Below are 16,952 nucleotides of genomic sequence, written 5' to 3'. Positions count from 1 at the left end.
GTAACCTCCGAAACCTCGTCAAAAAGCCCTGGACCGATAGTTCCGATTATTTTCTTACACCAAGCTTTGCATTGTTTCTTTTTCATCTACCTCCTGACAGCTAACAAAGTAAAATGCACACTCACAATAACCACATCCAAAGTTAAAAAAGCTGGGTATGTGATTGAGCTGCAGTTGACTGTGGCAAGTCACTTCTTTCATGCAACAGACAGTTTACGAGGTGTTGTTGTACTTACCCAACTGTTGGTTTTGTTTGTAGCGAGACATGCATTTGTTGTCTGTGCAGGCAGTAAGCAATATGTGGCATGTGGCACATGCAGCATATACACAAAAATTACATGATTTTTCATTTCGTGCAACAGAAAGTGTGGCAAGCAACATAAAAAGCACTTACTTTAGTAAAGTTAAAGCAGGTGCAGCGGATGAGCAGGCAGAACGGGGTAACTTGTTAAGATTATGTGGCAAGATGGCGCAGCCAAACGGCAGTGGAAGCGTTAAGAAAGTACAACTAACTTAAAATTGTTACTTAAAGTGAATGACAACAGAAAGAAACTCAAAAAAAGCGCATGCCTTTTAAAATTTTTCTTGATAAAAAGTGAGGCAGCAGGAGGTGGAGCGTGGCAGCACGAACATAAAGATGATTTGTTGCTTGCAACATCAAATTTTGAAGAAAGCAAACTTTTACGATTTGCTGCCGCAATGTGTTGCATGAAAGTGATATGACATGACATGGATGCAGCAGTTTGCCACAGCTTGTTGCATATTGCATTTACACACTTACATACATATATGTGCATGAAATTTTATTGCCGAAACACGGTTATCTGTTTGTATGTGTGTGATGAGCGCTTTGCGCGCCATAAAACTGCACTGCAACAAGCTGCAGGGCAAGTGGCAAGCTGCATGGTAGCGCAGTTGTTGTTATGGCTGTAGGCGTGTCTTGTTACCGCCACTTTTGGCTATATATTTGCAACACGAATGCGGTACACATTACTGTTTCTGACGATAGTCGTGCTGTGGCATGCCTCAAACGCTGCATTTAAGTTACCTTTGGTGGCAACATAAATTTTAATTTAATTTTTCACATAAAAGTGTCATATGATGTTGTTGTTGTAATATTTTTTTACTATCTGAGTATTAAAGAAAGCTCAGCAAATCTTATATTTGGCATAAGCAACACCAAATGGGTTCTTGGTAAGAAAAACAACAAATTTGCTGCCACTGAAAAGCATAAATTCCACCAATGACTTTGCTGTAAGAATTAATTTTTTTTTTATTTTGCTAGGTTAGTTCTCACCCTCCACACTTATTTATTTTTTTTTTTGCTTTTAAGTTCTGTTGCACCTCCAACGACCGAATTGCCGCAAGCCACTCGAAACCGCAACATTGCCACGCTCACCAACGTTTGTTGCAAGCAGTTGGCATACATATGCCTATTTGTGGCTGCAGCGGCAACAACAAGCTCCGCGCTCGCTTTTGAGGCAGAACAACAATTACATGCGTAAAACTACCACAGCTTAAGTGCCAGCTGCCTTACTTGCAACATCATGGTAACATGCTTTCTACACAGTTTTTTTCATTTCCTTCATTATGCATTTTCCCGCCTGCAACTTTACAATGCTACTCGTGTAAGTTGGCGACGCGATGTGTGCCCTCGAGGCTTTTTACTACTTTGCCGCGCTTTTAAGTAGGTGAAATGCCATTTAAGTTGCCACATTTCATCACACTATCGTCTGTTGCACGCACAGCGTGGCATGCTTAAGTATGTAAGTACATGTGGCAAGTAGAAATTAAGTCATTACGAATACGCATACGAAGGCAAATACTGTCGTTGATTTTTCTTATAAAACTTAATGATTTAACTAAAAATTTAAAGCGATTTAATCCAGAGATAATTATATAAATTGTCTGTATTTTGTTATTAGGCTTTGTTGGCTTTGACTCCGATGGATCACCGATTATTTACTACTGACTATTTAGTTACAAATCATAACTAATCAATCGCTAATCTTTAATTATTAGTTATTAATCATTTGGAATCCGTCATTTATTAACTATAAGTAATTCGGATACAGTCATTCGTTATTCCTTTGCCATAAGTCAATAGCACTCCGTCACTAGTATTATGCACTAGTTATTAGATAGTAATCACAAGTCCCAATTCAATTGTCATTGGTCATCATTCATTATTTATTAGTCAGCGCAGCCGCTGTCTTTCATCGTATATCTCGTACAGCTCATCTTTCAATCGACTTCGGTACTTGCTGTTGCCAATGCGCAAAGGACTATAAATCTTACACAAAACCTTTCTTTCGACACTCCTAAGGCCGGATTATCAGATGATGTCATTGTCCAACCCTCCGCACCATATAGCGGAATGCTACCAGATCCGTACGCTTTGTTTCTTCAAACAGTCTGGAGAAAGCTCGGCTAACGGCGCGGTTGTTCACGCCAATAATATCAATACCATCGATGTGCCCGAGCAACTGTACACTTTTCTCTATTTAACTGCAGAGCTATAGTACAGAGTATTATTTTCTTCGGCAACAGATTGAAAAAGTCACATGACAGGGAGTCTACTATCTGAAACCTAGCTTGGTATCAAACGACTCGGAGAGGTCCTTGCCGATCTTAAAGGAGCTTCTGGGGGTGCTCAACCTGCAACACAGCCAAATTAGCTTTGCGGGGATACAGACATAGCGGCATAGAGGCAGTTCGGAGGCTTATTCCACGGTAATTGGCGAAGATTGTCGAGTCTAATATTTTGTGGATTGAGCAAAGTACACTTAGGTTCCATTCGTCGGGCTTGCTTTCATCTATCCATATTTTACAAAGAAGCTGTTGCATGCATCTCGTCAATTTTTGGCCCCCGTATTTAAACAGCTCAGCCGATAATTCATGGCTTTTCGAATCGCATAATAGTCGGACAATGGAAGATCTATTCCATCGTCATCGATTGGAGAATCGGACCCGCCATCCATTCGCTTGCAGCTGTATTTGTAAAGTTACGCCATGGAGGCTGAATATTCCAACTTTTGTGCCAAAGATGGCTTCCTTTGCCCACCATCGGCAAGAACAATTTTGACGTTGTGGCGGGTGCAGTTGTCATTTTTCAGCCGAGGCTGTTGTATCTTTTCCATTGAAAGTAATTTCTACTTGGCGGGTCGTAAACCAGTGTACAACCTCGCTAGGCGAGTAGTATAAGGTTTTGTACACATTTATATATCAAGACGATTGTTTCAAGACCGACGCCCGTTCGCAGCCGCAACTCTACTGAACATGCGCTAAAATTGAACCCTTAAATCGAATATATTGGAGCGGCTCTGCAGAAGAATTTAGAATTCGAATAACTCGCATTTCACTGACTCTGCATTCAAAATAAGTTTAATTTGAAATCGAAATTAAAAACATTTTAAATACATAATAAATATTCACAGTTTTTAATTATTAAAGTATACTTTTGAACAGAATACAAACTCACACTTCACTAAAAAAATATGTAACTGATATTAAAAAGAAATCACTGAAAAGTATGCAATGTATAATATTGTTTTTTTTAATAACTTTAGGATACCGTTAGGTGTTTCAACTTACAACATTTAATTACCTGGCATAATTAAAAACATTTCGTGCATTTTCCTGTTTTCTTTGATTGTAATCATTAAGCTTTTTTAAATCTGAGCAATAATTGCAAACCAAAGCATACTTTCCGGCACTTTAATTTTTAATTAAGCCTTAATAAACATTTGGCATTCACACATATTAATGTAAATACATTTTTATAAAGTGCGATTGATTGTTGATTCCTCAAAGTAATGACGTCCTAAAAGCTTTATATACTTTAAGGGGCGCTCTTTGATTAACTACTTTGATGAATGCAACTAATGTAATTGACACAAGCGTAATTAAATAATTCATTAAGCATATATTTAACAATAAGCTGAACTATTTAAAATGGCTTAATTAAGCTATTTTTTTTTTTTGTAAAACGGTTTTCGATTTTGTTGCGTATGCAAAAGCGTTGTTGTAATGATTTTAAATTTTTCGTCTTTTTATTAATTCAATTCATTAATTATCTTAAATGTGTTTATGAAGTTTATGTTGTGATTATATTTATTTGTAAGATTTGGTTTATTTGTATTTCTTACAGCATACTTTTAAGCGCCGATCGGGCTATAAAATAGTAACAAACAGTATAGTGTAATTGCTAAGCAAATTTGATGAGATTTGAAGTTGCCAGTACCGAGTTTAATTATAATCGGTTCTTACCACAAGCTAGCCAATAAATTCCACCGTTAGAGCTTGAAGCTATTTTCGAAACTGTAGAGCCTGATTTAGATAGGAAGTGAGATCAGTTTCACCACTGAATATTAATTAGTGGAAATTTGTTTAGGTCTTTCGAATTTTTATGAAGCACAAGGTCTCACGGTATGTAATGTTCAGATTTCCTAACCCATAAAGTATTAGAAGTATGCCTTCAGTGTTTATTTTGTTATTTGCATAATATGTGGGAGGAGTGAACAGGAGTTCAGGGATAAACATTTACACGGATGGGTCCAAACTAGATAATCAAGTGCAAGGTTGTGAGTTTTCGGCAAAATTAGATATCAAAATCGGCTTTGCTCTACAAGACCACTGCAGTGTCATTCATCGTAGTTCATAGCAATTAAAGAAAGCCTTCTTGTTCAAATAAGGAGTGTGCTTACAAAAAGGAATATATTTATATATACATATAGCCAAGCCACTTTGAGATCACTAAAGTCTCTTAGGGTTTCGTCAATAATAATGAAAGAATGCCTTGATCCCTTAGGGGTTCTAACGGCCTAATTGACGATTAAGCTGCAATGGATATGAGGGCATAATAATAACGCTGGTAACTGTGAAGCACATGGACAGGGAATTTATATGCTTCTATCTGCTTGTATATATTTAATCGACAAATCTGTTAGGAATATATCTGAGTCTCGTTGAAGTAAATATCTACATCAATATGGGCCGCACATGCCGACTTTTCAAATTTAAAACGAATGACTTAAGAGCTCTAAATTTGATGGCATAAAAACTCTACTTTGTCATATATGCCAGCAGACTGGGTACAGCATATAATGACTGTCATAGAAGCTATCAAGAGGTATAAGAAGAGGAAACTATAAAATATCTTCTATAAAAATGTAAAGATTTACTATGTATAGGGAAAAATGCAACTATCGGTTGAGGAATTTCGACAATATTTCGGAGGTTGCACAGATAAAATATTTTGTATTAATGAACTTCATCGGAAACACGGAGTGGTTCAGAGAGAAGGTAATATAGTAAGGAGTTTTTAATCGCTGTAGCTTCACACAACGTCGTCAGACTACCTCTCTACCTACCTTGCTAACTATACTATATTTTTATCTGTACTATAAAACGAGCGATACAAGGCACTTTAAAAGAGTGGGCAACTTTTTCGGTGTCAAAGTAGGTGAGATTAAAGTTTTGATTGGCTACAGAGAGTTTGATCTTAGCCTGAAATTTACAAAGACAAGTTACACACAATCCAAATGTGAAATCTCTTCAGTTCGATTTTTTAAGTTGTGGGTTATTTATAATCAGAAGGATCAATTGAAGTAGATATTATGTGGAATCTATTTATACTTTAGGTAAGTTAAAGTTGGATCATATTCAGAACAGCGAAAAGTATGTTATGAAGCTATTATCTAGAACTGGTTAGGTCAAATTAAATTCTAACATCTATGCTTAAACTGTTTCTGATGAGATGATGATGATTCCACAGAAATTATCTAAGTAATCTTGCGACCTCCTACCTGAATAGAAGAACGACGCTTGTGATGGCTTACATCTATATAAGCTATGGTTGGATTAGATGCAAAGAAGGAAGTATTATACTCAGGATAGTCCGCAAAGACCTAAGGTCTGTAGAGACCACTGCGGATTCTATATGAATAAATAGTGTTGAAAAGAATCCTACAGGTTTCTGATATTTATGTATGTATATTTATGCCTGACTGAATCCTGAAGTCTAAAACCGTGAACATTAAGTCGAGTTGTACCATCTGATTTGACTGGGAAGCCAGAGAATAAGGATCGGATAGTACTCTTCCAGGACCTTAAATTTAAATAAAATCACAATAAATCTGGATCCACATAAGTTCCACAGAAATACTTAGATTGGATTAGATTTAGAGAAAGTTCTAAGTGCTTCTTAAAATAGAGTCTGCAAAGAACCGAGGTCTATAACAACTGTGAATTCTATCTGAGTAAATAGTGGGAAAACAAACATTCAAGTGATGGTGCGAGACTGAATACCGTAGACTGAAGTCATTTGAATTATTTTGAAAAGGCCTCTCACTTTTTAATGCCTACTCAGTCTAAAATAGCACCTGTTTGTGATAGTGATTCAGCGTTGGACTTCAAGAGCATTCTGCTATATAGTGTGGAGGCTCACTCAATGGCATCCGGAGTGAGTTGTACGAGATATACAACGATATTGACATAGTTAAGCGAAGACAGCGGAGGAGAACACTCCAGCTTTGAAGATTTTCGATTTAGTACTCGCTCTTGGAAGCAGAGGAAGAGAAAGACCTCCACTCCAGAAATAGCGAAAATAGGAAACGACTGGCGCGGTGTTGTTAACTTGGCTATAACCGCGTAAGTAGTGTATACGCCAGTAAAGAATAAAAAGAAGAAGTCATGCACATTAGGTCAAATTGAGCTGTCTGTTTTGTCTGGGAATCGAGATATCAAAGATCAGATAGTTTTCATCCCAGATGTTACACTCACAAGGGATCTGCATTTTTGGGCAACCCACACAACAACAATAAAATGAAAGAGAGAAACTTAAAAATTTGAAGATTTTATTGAAAGGGAGAGTGTGAGATATCCATGCCGCCGCTGTATCTATATGAGTGCCTGCAGCTGTATTGGTGCGCGTGGCTGCCGCACTTATTTGCAACATGCATACATTTTAGCGTCTGCTGGTGGCTGAAGTACTTCATTTCGCTCATTAAATTGAAGCGCCGTCACACACAGCACACTCACACACATACATACATTCACATATGCATGCAACATTTAAGGAGATGTGTCTAGCATTTAACACACGTAATTCTCATCAGTAACAGTTTGCCGTTGCTGCCGGCTAATGTTGTTGCTATGACTTGTTGTTACTGTTGTTGTTGCATGCATAGCGCTGATGGCATTTAATGTGTAGCACGCTCATTACGCCGAGGTGGCAGGGGCGATTTCAGTGTGTGAGTGCTTGAGTATTTGTTGATGAGCTGCACATTAGCAGTTGCAGGCGGACCGTTAGGTTTAATGCAATTTGAAAACTAGACGCAAGTACCCTAGTGGGTGTACCAGTGTGTGTGTGTGTGTTATAGTTGCAGCAGGCAAAGCTGAATTTCCAATGGAATTTTAAGCTGCTACATAACAGGCAACGTGACGCGACCTGACGCACCAATACACACACACATACCGTATGCAGAATATGGCAACACTAAAAGCGTTAATGTGATCCGGCATGTATGTGTGCAGGTGTGTGTGGGCTGGTAATGCGCTCACATACATTCGCAGTTGCGCCCATAAGAAGAGTTTGCATGGGTGGCACTTATTTAGGGCACTATCTACCGCACAAATACATACATATGTATATGTATATATTCCTACACGCACACATGCTCAAAAGTGGCCACAGTTATCCATCAACGTATTGGCACTTAATTTGAGCATTTAACGCTAGCAGCATTAATATGCTCTTAAACAAAGTAATTTATTTTTAGAAGAAATTGGAATGCGCCTAAGGCTATGCTATACTAAATTATATTTTGTATAAAAATCCGCTGTGTTTTGCAGTTAAATAGACTTTGAAATAAATTTCGGATTTGAAATGGATTTCTTTAAATGTTTAAGAAAAAAAATTAATTATAAAAAATATTTTTTAAGAATGTTGCCATATGTGTTCCCAATTGTAAAAAAAGTTTAATAAATAAAATAAAAAGTTAATACAACTTTACAATTCAACTTAGTTTGTTAAGAAGATTGAATTGTATTGAATTTACAAAACGGGGTTGCCACTGTTAACGAATTTCAAAAGAGGTATTAAACTGAAAATTGAAAAAAAATCGTATTTAAAAATTTTTATTCAAAAATCATATGAACATATAAAATACTTATTCAAGAATGTTGCCATATGCGACGTATTAATTGATTTTAAAAATGTTTAATATAAATTAAAAACCAAAAACTGAATAATTCAGTTTACATCGCAGAGAAAATTTAATTGTAGTAAATTTTTGAAACCGTGTTGCCACCATCTTTTAAAATTTCACATTTAGAAATTAAACTTAAAATTAAAAAGACCTCTTATTTTATAAATTTTTTTTTCAAAATATATACAAACCTTAAAAATATTTATTTTGGAATGTTGCCACATACACACAATTGAATTATTGTAAAAATATTTAATGAAAGTTTAACAAAATTTTTAAAATCAACTTAATGCAAATTAAATGATCACATTATTGTTTATACTGGAAAAGGATTGCCACTCCTATCGGACTTCAAAATGCAAATCACTGATCCAAAAAAGCGTAAAACAGTATAAATGTTGAGAGAGAGAGAGAGGTGCCACTCTTAGTTAACTCCTTGATAAGGTTAATCTAAAGACTTACAATGAAATACTACAGTTATTAAGTGGTTTATATTTATTATATTTAAAACATAATGGTAAAAAAATGGCTTATAAATATGGCTGATAAAAAGCAAAATTTGACACCTTTTGCTTGAGATCATGAAACTTCTAAAAAAATAATTAACAAAAATATAAAATATTACTAATATTTTTTATTCAGATATTGAATATAATCTTCTTTTTTGAATTTGGTAGTTGGTGGTTCAAGATAACTTCTAGTTCCACTTATACTTTCTATATCTTTAACTATTACCTGATACAATCTCATATGTAATATGTATTATGAAAAATAATTTGAAGTCTTTTATAATATGACCATAGCGACTTTCTATAATATCATATATTTTTCTCTATTTTAGGTATTTTAGACCTCGTCTAAGCTTCAAAACATTTGTGTGTAAGTACAAATATTGAAAGTAATTTCGTAGATGTTGATACTTTTTTAATTTAAGATATAGAATGTTTGTGCTGTCAGATTTATAGATTGGTTTATGTGTTACCGAGCTACACTGTGTAGAAATTTCGCTGAAAGTATTTGAAATACTCTCTATTCTTCATCTTACTTGTAAAATATATATTCCCAGTTCACTTTGTTATTATATATTCGTTATATTGGTCTAACTTATTCGTTATTAAATCGGAACGGTTATTTAAGAAAAACATGTACAATAGGATTTTCAAATTACTGCCCGTCTGAAGCTTTAACATTTCCAATTTATCTGAAAATTTGCAAATTTCATAACAAAAGAACTGCGGCGACTTGAAGACTAGGTATAGTATGAATCAAGCGAATTATAGCTGTTGTGCACCGTTTTTCTCTGAAGGTGTTCTGCATCGACCAAAACACATTGTAGTCATAGAGGCAAAGACTGAACTATATTGTGACAAAAAAGTACCCGGGAATTGTATTCCTGTACTTCCTTCGACAATACATGAAAATATTCAATAAGGGAAGGATATGGCGCTTGAAAATCGTCAGGCAAATGTTAGAGAGCGAGTCCGTTTAAATGATTCTTATGAATATTTTGGGTATGAGACGCGTTCTTGCTTGATTCGTTCCGATAAAACTGAATTTTTTTCAAAAATAATACCATAAACAGGTCCCTTTCCTTTTCATGGAGAGCATTATAACCGCCGATGGGACATGGGCTTATGAGGTTAGTATATAAACAAGTCGATCGAAGAGATAAAACAAAATTCGCTGAAAGCCATCCCAAAAGAGTTTATGAAAAATGTTTGGAAAACTGAAAAAATCTTTGGCATAAGTGTATTATATCTGAAGGGGATTACTTTGAAACCGAAAAAATAAATATTGATGAATAATTAAATATTTAATTTCTGGATACTTTTTTGGCAAAACTTCCTAGCCATTGTTTTCCAATTAGTATTTAACTGGTCTTGCCAGATCAGGCCAGGCGTTGTCATGATCGAAAATTATTGCCTCGTCTAGTCTTAATTTCGGCCGTTTTTGCTCACTTCAATTTGATGAGTTCTTCTCAGCGATGTTCCTAGTTAAAGGTTTCACTCGCTTTTAGGAGTTCGTAATACAGCACGCTCTTTTGACCCCACAAATTAAAGGGCATTATCTTCGCGTTAAGAATTTTTTCCTTGGCTACCGATTTGGATTTGGTTGATTGGCCAGGTTTTGCATATGATTTTTGCATTTAGTGCGGTCATAACGGATACATCTCCTTCCACCAATCATAATTCAGTGCAAAACTACATTTTTGTAGCGTTCAAGCAGCTCAGCAGCTCAGCAGACATGCAAAATCGCTTTTCCAGTCCAGGATAAGAAAATTGCCTTCTGCATCGACATAGTCTCGTAACAGCAATTCTATGTGGAGCTTGTTGGCCACTACAAAATTCAATTCGAGGAACCGCCACCCAACCTTGAACCACTTTCGCATTTCTTCAGGGTGACGTTCCATAAAGAAATATATGTTCTACGTCGTCTTCGATTACATCGTTGTACATATATATGTACATTTATGACGGCACTTCAACGTTTCTCATTTTATGCAGATACTTTATACATAAAATACTCGCGTCTGGATGGCATCTGCATAGTAATCCCACCTCGCCATGTTTCCTACAGGACCACTCTTTTAAACTTTGAAGATGTCCATCCACCATGACGTTCTTGTTCCCAACGAGTTTGTCGAAACTATCCTTAGAGCAACTGTACGATAAACTTTTTCTAGTGCTTTACGTAGGTTAATTTTCCTCAGGGAGTCCACCCGAATTTCTGCTCCGTAGAGCAAGACATTCGGAATAGTCGACATCAGAAGCTTCCGTTTCTGATGTAGAAGTCCTCCGAATTTGGCCATTAGCCTGCTAAAATGCTGCTATTCTTAGGGTGGTAACTATTTTCTTTGAATAACGCATTCAGTTCGAAGAATAACAAAGCGTCATGGGACGATGGATTACCGGCCGTGCCATTCAAACACAGCGGCGAAGAGCTAACAATCATCTTTTTTGCAAAATTTGGTCGGACTCCACAATCTGCACCAATCACCTTTTGTTAGGTCACCTTAATATATATGGCATTCAAGATCCTATCGAGCGTAGCGTTTGAAATACTGAAACATACCGTCAATTGATTACACTTTGTCTGTGTAGCATTAGACGTAGGAAATCTACTATTAAGATAAGACATTCACCATGCGTGGTTTTATATTGAAAATCTACAAACGAACATATTTTCACCATGCGCCAAGTCTTGGAAAAGACCCGTGATAATAAGATCGATACATACTACTTCTACGCTATGCTTGAACTTAGTATCCCGGCATAGCTAATACGCCTGTGTAAGCTGACGTTGAGCAACGTCAAAAGCTCCATCAGGATCTGAAGGAATCTCTCTGAGCCGTTCCATGCCAAGCCAAGTTTCAGACAAGGAGATTCCTTCTTCTGGAGATAATAATTCGAGCTGTTCAGCTAAATCGAGCAGGTGAATCTTCTATAATACAGCTGCTGGCCAACGCCGATAATATTGATATCTTGGCCCCAAAAATCTTGTCAACAACCGGATATAAGTTTCAGGTAGTTAAATGCTGATAATTCACCTCTTTAAGAATGTTTTTCTGTGCGAAAATTTAGTTAACCCCATTTTTGTTTCTGACAGCTTCCCCAGCTCAGTCCTTCAGCATATTTCTCTCTCGCTCTTTCTCTCTCTCTCTCTTATCATTCTAATTAAATTTAAGATTGCAAGTAAATATACAACTAACTTACCAGTAAACCTCTTACTTGAGCTTAACTCGAGCGCATGCTTTCCCTTCATCTTATACACACATGGACGCATCCTTTCAAACGCCTGCCGGAGGCGCAGCAGCGAAAAAGCCACACAAGTGTTTGCTTATCAACGCTTGCGCCACATCCTTCCCCCCACGTGCTAACGCTTGATTTATTTTCATTACAATGCTAGTTTTAATACTAGCCGCTTTTATTGTTATCACCGTTAATGTGTCTGGCTTGGCGTCTAGCTTGCAGCTCTTGTTGTTGTTGTTGTTAAGCTAGCGCTTTCCGTGTCACTTGATCTACGCCGCGTTGTGTTAGTGTTATTGTTATTGTTGGCGCTCTAAGCTTATCACTATCAAGTTTCCTTCCGCCACTTACGCTCGGCGCTGCTTGCAACATGCCACTCGCTGCTCGCATAGCGACTGACTTTTCCGCCAACTAAGAGGCACTTCCCTCGTGACACATGCTCGCCGCCCTTCTCTGACTTTCTTTCCTTCATTACAGCTTGTTGCTTATTGAGTTTCATGTTGCATACTAGTGTTGCATGCAGCATCGCTATCTCCCCTAGCCTTCCTGCTTAGTTTCCGTTTATTCGCCGCTGCTCTTATGTTGTTTCATAGTCATATTGTTTGTTGTTGTTGTTATGTTGTTGCTTAGTCTGTGCAGTCAGCGGCGTTGGTGTTGATTACATTAAAGCAGCAGCTGTTGTTGATATTACGGATTTATTGTTGTTAGTTGTTGTTATTGTTATTGTTGCGTTACTTTCTTTCTTCGTCGTTTTTTATTTCTTTTCGCTCGCTGTTGCAATAATGTCTCCTTTAAGTTGCGCATAAAATGCTTGCCACCTTTACTTTCCTTTTTGCTTAGACCTGACTAACTGTAAAATGTGTAGCGCTGTGTGGCGCCTTTTGCAATTCACAATCTTTCAATTTACATACGCTTGCCGCTGCGTTGATTTTATCGTTCCTCCGTTGTAGCCGTAGTCGCCATACCCACCTGCCTTCCGGTCGTTCCCCTTTACCACCACAACGGTTCATTGTTCACTGCTTACACCGTTATGTTGCCTCACTTTCACTTGCTTGCAGCAATGTTGCAACCATAAAGCTGCCTTCAATTCGCATGCAACGTGAGTTATCTTCACATTTCCGCGCCCACCCAGCTTCACTGATCCGATATCAGCTGACTATTTATGATTTATGCAGCGCTATGTTGCCGTTATGTTGCAGAATAGTTATATTCAATTTCTTGCGCAGACAATATGAGCTTCAACAGCCCAACGGGGTATACTATTTTTGTACTGAGGTACCATATATGTGCATATTAGAGCATTATTTTTCTATGAATTATGGTTTGCGGGAAATGTGCTACGGATTATTTTGAAAACCTTTTCCTAAGGGACTGTGATCAAAAAATTTAAGAGAAAATACTGAAAACAATACTCAATGAAGATTACCAAAACAGATGAATACATTCAAAAGAAAAAAGGGATGTCGTATGATTTGAAACCAATATATGTCGACAAACGATTTTGCGTTTGAGGAGAAAAATATTGTTTAAACGCTACAAAAACAAATTATCTTTACATCGGATTGTAACTCGTATTAAAAACGAATTCATTTCGAAAACCCCAAATGCAAAAAACCTTATTTGATTTGCACATCCAAATTAATGACAAAGCTGAATATCCTTGACGCCAAGCTAATTCTCTGTACTTGGTACTTGGTTTCTGAAAGGCATACTGTCTTATGAGCTTCTAAAAACGAGAAAACCCATTAACGGGAAACACTATCGACAATTCATCAAATGAAAGCGAGCTATTACCGAAAAACTTCTAAACGTGCGACCAGACATGTTAATTTCCTCCTTGCTATGCTCGGCCTCATGTTACAAAACCGGCTAAAAGCTATTTGAAAAACAGTGTAAAAGAAATTTTGCCCCGGCCATTTTATAGTCCAGGTCTTACTCCTTCTATTCCGGTTGATACAGAACGCCCTCTTTGAATACAGATCACATCAGAACAAGGTATCAAAACTTGGCTTCAATCATTTTTGTGGATGGAATACAAATTAGCAGAAAGATGGAAAAATGTTGTAACTTCATCTGCTGAAACCAACTCAAAAAATGTATGACATATCATGAACATAGTTCCTGGTATTCCTGCAAGTAGAATTCAGATTAAAAAGTATCACTTGTTTGAAAGATATTTAAAGTGGAGAAAGCAGAGACAAGATTCTATGCTAGGACGAACCATAAAATCAACTGTGCTCATAAAAAAGCTTCCTCTGATCAAGGTAACACTGCAAAGCAGAAATGCCCAAAAAGTAGTATATGAAGCCACACTCGTCAGCAGCATAATCACATATTACAAAAATATCGAGAGTACTCATATGGTATTAAGATACTTCCAACAAATTCTTCTGAAATTCTGTATATATTTTTTTGTATCGGGAACACAGGGATGTGAAAGTAGCTTACCTATATTTGAAGGGTATTATAGGTCATCTCAGACCCGAATGATTTCTGATAAATATTTGGATACTTATACAATGAAATGAGCCTTTAATTACTGGCAAATTGTTTGTAGGCCGAAACAATTTTGCTAAGTTAGCTTTAATTTTGCAAAGAGGCACCGTTAAAAAAAAAGTGCTATGTTGATTCTTCATGTTTCTGGCAACTTCGGACAAAACTATTATCCTTGCCTAATTTCATTCAAGTTCTGTCTTACTGAGCACAATAAACTTTTAAGGCGAGCTTTGTTCTGTTAGCAACAGACAGCGAAGCCAGACAACACTGAGATACTTACCAAGTTCTCGTTCCTACCCTATTCCGCAGATTTTTGAATTTAGTGATATTCCTGGTAACTAAGAAGCAGATGAACTAGCCAGAGCGAATATGAATGTAAGTACTTCAAACGTTCGAAGTCTTCGAGCATTCTCTATAGGTCCTATAGTTTTTCCATCTAAATGTAATAAAAGAATGCAATTGACAGATAAACCACTGTAATGGCCTCCTCTATCAGACGAATAACACCAACAAGCTGATTCACTCACATTTACCGACTTCGATTTCAAATATAATAATATAGCGTCCTTAATATTTTTAGCAGACCCCGACTCACAGATGACATAACCAAAAATAGGCGCTTCCTGGTTCCGATAAAATCACATAATGATCTTCTATCTCCGGTTTCTGTAAAATCTCTCTTCTTTATTAATACGAACCAAAGTCTTATCCTTCCTTCAATCAAAATACAACCCACGAACTATTTTATTGCAGTCCGCTTCTTGTAAAGTTGATCTGACCTTAGTTCTTTCACGGCGCAACTTTGAACGATCAATGACACTACCGGAATCGTTCGTCAAAATAATACCAACGTCTTTTAAGATAGAAGAAGCTATAATTGCAGCGGCTATTTCGGAGACTCCAGTACGATTACATGCAAGGGCTAATGACGGTAAATTTAATCTCTTTTTTTCAGATGTGGTGATAATTTTCCCTTGCCCTGTTGTGGTTCTGTTTGGTTAGGACTAGATTGCACGAAAAAACTATCACATGAGCTGCTGCTTTCAAATGAAAAACCATCAGCCAAAGAACGAGAATAACACGGCTGGACAAAATCGTGTGACTGTGTGTTACGCGATAAACTTTTTTCTTTTCTATCCTGTTTTTTCTTATTATTCACAGTTGAAACTATATCGACACCGCCTATCACCATTTTTCTGGTTGATCTTTGGTGGGGTAGAAAACTTACTTCCTCCTTGGCAAAACGACACCCTTTTAAACAGCAACAATTCCTGATATCTTTGCACTTGCAGATGTAGATATCAAATAATCTATGGGACTAAATTGGATATAAATATTCTAGTCTTTTCTTGGAATTTTATGTTAGTTTGACGGCCTTAATATGGTTTGATTATTTGTCGTGGTAGGAACGACTCAATTCTAAAATTCTTTTTACACTTACAGTTGGCAGGGAAGATTTTTGCCATATTTTTAGAACTTCACCCGCTAATATTTCAGATATTTCAAGAACTGTTTGCTCCTTTGTTGTTTTAACGGTCTTTAATTCATATTTTATGAACAGATAACATTTCATCAGATCATTATATATAGGTAAGTGAGAAACAGGCAACTTCTCCAGTAAACCAAAGTCAGGGCACCTCGTCGTTTGTCGTGTTTTAACTTGAGACATACTTGTATTTCTACAACCAAGACAAGTAATAAGTACTAATTACAGTTATAATCTAAGCTACAAGCATCAAATGTACAAGAAAAATACTACTTACAGTAAATATTCCGATTCCAGCTAAAATTTTATGTAAGAAATAAATGAACGGCGAGGAAGTGAACTGTGGTAAGCGCGCGACTAAAGAATATGTGTATCAACTTAGGTTTTTTTTACTTTTTTTTAAATCAAACCACTTTATTCGACTTCAAAGTTTTGAAGTTCAAACTTAAGACTGTACAAAATTGAAAGATCGTAGTCAGTTGCTTACTTAAATATACCGTTATTAGGATATTGATGGCCTGGGACTGTGGAAAGGGAGTGCCTGGGAAAATTAGCATAACATACGGAATGTGTGAAGTTTTGGAGTGTGGAATTAGGAATGTGAAATTAAAGTGCGGAACGTACTATGTTAATATAATATGGTTAGAAAGTCAAATATATGTTTTAAGATCATTAAATAAAAATACAAAATGTTTGCGAATTTATGAGCATTTGACAGAAATTTTCAAAACTTCAAGTCGTTGGGGGCACCTCCAAACATAGCATGAGATTACTGATTTTTCTTGTGTTTAATTTTTACCTAAAACAGCAACTTTCTACAGGTATACCATAACAGAAATCAAAAATTAATAAAATCGCTGCACCCTAATATATATGGCCACATTAGATACTAAATAGACAATCGAATAAAATAAAACTTATTTTACTGATTAGCTTCATCAGCAACACAGGGTAGTTCAGAGAGGACATAATAGAGTAGGAGGCTTTTAGTCCCAGTTGTTTTGTAATACGCTT

At 36.6% G+C, this 16,952-nt stretch overlaps 1 protein-coding gene across 1 annotated transcript in view; it reads left to right on the top strand.

Moving 5' to 3' along the window:
• LOC126756229 (mucin-19) overlaps positions 1–16,952 on the top strand; it is a 535,736-nt gene that overhangs the window by 183,768 nt on the left and 335,016 nt on the right. Inside the window, 1 exon segment of the mRNA XM_050469149.1 lies at positions 9,052–9,089. The gene's annotated coding sequence lies outside the window, so the exon portion shown is untranslated.

The sequence above is a fragment of the Bactrocera neohumeralis genome, chromosome 4, assembly GCF_024586455.1.
Source record: "Bactrocera neohumeralis isolate Rockhampton chromosome 4, APGP_CSIRO_Bneo_wtdbg2-racon-allhic-juicebox.fasta_v2, whole genome shotgun sequence".
Lineage (NCBI taxonomy): Eukaryota > Metazoa > Arthropoda > Insecta > Diptera > Tephritidae > Bactrocera > Bactrocera neohumeralis.
The sequence above is the reverse complement of the archived record's forward strand: the minus strand, read 5'-3'. Positions and strand labels throughout refer to the sequence as shown.